This window comes from Hippocampus guttulatus, unplaced genomic scaffold, assembly GCF_054856545.1.
Source record: "Hippocampus guttulatus isolate MCC_2025c unplaced genomic scaffold, RoL_Hgut_1.0 HiC_scaffold_25, whole genome shotgun sequence".
In the NCBI taxonomy this organism is placed as follows: Eukaryota; Metazoa; Chordata; class Actinopteri; order Syngnathiformes; family Syngnathidae; genus Hippocampus; species Hippocampus guttulatus.
The window spans coordinates 138,620-141,288 of NW_028233884.1; positions in this window are offsets into that span (position 1 = coordinate 138,620).

Here is a 2,669-nt window from a genome sequence, read left to right on the forward strand (position 1 = left end):
CCAGCATTTCTGCACTCCTCAACGTGATCATTTTGACTAGCTTTCAGTTGTTTACACCTCGACCTGACCAACTTTCTGGCAATAAAACCCCTCTTCGTTTTTGGTGTCTGTGTGTGGTTCTTGTATTGATCTCTCACGAAACCTAACACTTTAATTCACATTCGACCCAAACTCCTCGTTTGGAGCGTCCCTCGCGCCGAAACGGTGCAGCATCGGCGGTGCCGTGGGCATAAACAACTCGGTACGACATTTCGCGCGGGTGGGCGTGAGATGTTCCTCCGCTTCACTGGTAACCCTGGATACTCTCCGCCGTACGGGTGCCGTGCGCCCCGAACCCGAAGCAATGAGGGACATTTTAGGGCGGTCGGGTAGGGGTAGGGCTCGGGCTCGGGCTCGGGCCGCCCGATCTTACTTCTGCTCCGGCGGGGCCAAGCGGGTGGCATCCGTTCGGTCCCGGACCTTCGTGCTGTTTGATTACCAAAGGACTTATGCACACACTTCAACTTGTATTTTGTTCAGGATGACCTCCTGAAGCCTAAATGAGCATTAATTTGATCACACAACTCATGCCTATGAAGATACATTCAAACTCACAAAACGTGCTCAGCTCGGGCTGAAAATGCATTTAAAGCAATAAAAACTCAAATTGAGTGTCACACCTAAACCAAAGGACTTATGGACACACTTCAACATGTATTTTTTTCAGGATGACCACCTAAAGCCTAAATGAGCATTCATTTGACCACACAACTCATTCCTATGAAGATACATTCAAAGTCAGAAAGCGCGCTCAGCTCAGGCTACAAAAGCATTTAAAGCAATAAAAACTCAAATTGAGTGTCACGCCTAAACCAGAGGATTTATGCACACACTTCAACATGTATTTTGTTCAGGATGTCCTCCTGAAGCCTAAATGAGCATTAATTTGACTACACAACTCATTCCTATGAAGATACATTCAAAGTCAGAAAGCGCGCTCAAGCTCGGGCTGAAAATGCATTTAAAGCAATAAAAACTCAAATTGAGTGTCACACCTAAACCAAAGGACTTATGCACACATTCAACATGTATTTTGTTCAGGATGACCTCCTGAAGCCTATATGAGCTTTAATTTGACCACACAACTCATTCCTATGAAGATACATTCAAACTCACAAAACGTGCTCAGCTCGGGCTGAAAATGCATTTAAAGCAATAAAAACTCAAATGGAGTGTCACGCCTAAACCAAAGGACTTATGCACACACTTCAACATGTATTTAGTTCAGGATGACCACCTGAAGCCGAAATGAGCATTAATTTGACCACACAACTCATTCTTATGAAGATACATTCAAACTCACAAAACATGCTCAGCTCGGGCTGAAAATGCATTTAAAGCAATAAAAACTAGAATTGAGTGTCACGCCTAAACCAAAGGACTTATGCACACACTTCAACATGTATTTTGTTCAGGATGACCACCTGAAGCCTAAATGAGCATTAATTTGACCACACAACTCATTCCTATGAAGATACATTCAAACTCACAAAAAGTGCTCAGCTCGGGCTGAAAATGCATTTAAAGCAATAAAAACTCAAATTGAGTGTCACGCCCAAACCAAAGAACTTATGCACACACTTCAATATTTATTTAGTTCAGGATGACCACCTGAAGCCTAAATGAGCATTAATTTGACCACACAACTAATTCCTATGAAGCTACATTCAAACTCACAAAACGTGCTCAGCTCGGGCTGAAAATGCATTTAAAGCAATAAAAACTCAAATTGAGTGTCACGCCTAAACCAAAGGACTTATGCACACACTTCAACATGTATTTTGTTCAGGATGACCACCTGAAGCCTAAATGAGCATTAATTTGACCACACAACTCATTCCTATGAAGATACATTCAAACTCACAAAACGTGCTCAGCTCGGGCTGAAAATGCATTTAAAGCAATAAAAACTCAAATTGAGTGTCACACCTAAACCAAAGGACTTATGAACACACTTCAACATGTATTTTGTTCAGGATGACCACCTGAAGCCTAAATGAGCATTAATTTGACCACACAACTCATTCCTATGAAGATACATTCAAACTCACAAAACGTGCTCAGCTCGGGCTGAAAATGCATTTAAAGCAATCAAAACTCAAATTGAGTGTAAGGCCTAAACCAAAGGACTTATGCACACACTTCAACATGTATTTTGTTCAGGATGACCTCCTGAAGCCTAAATGAGCATTAATTTGACCACACAACTCATTCCTATGAAGATACATTCAAACTCACAAAACGTGCTCAGCTCGGGCTGAAAATGCATTTAAAGCAATAAAAACTCAAATTGAGTGTCACGCCTCAACCAAAGGACTTATGCACACACTTCAACATGTATTTTGTTCAGGATGATCTCCTGAAGCCTAAATGAGCATTAATTTGACCACACAACTCATTCCTATGAAGATACATTCAAACTCACAAAACGTGCTCAGCTCGGGCTGAAAATGCATTTAAAGCAATAAAAACTCAAATTGAGTGTCACGCCTAAACCGAAGGACTTATGCACACACTTCAAGATGTATTTTGTTCAGGATGACCTCCTGAAGCCTAAATGAGCAATAATTTGACCACACAACTCATTCCTATGAAGATACATTCAAAGTCAGAAAGCGCGCTCAGCTCGG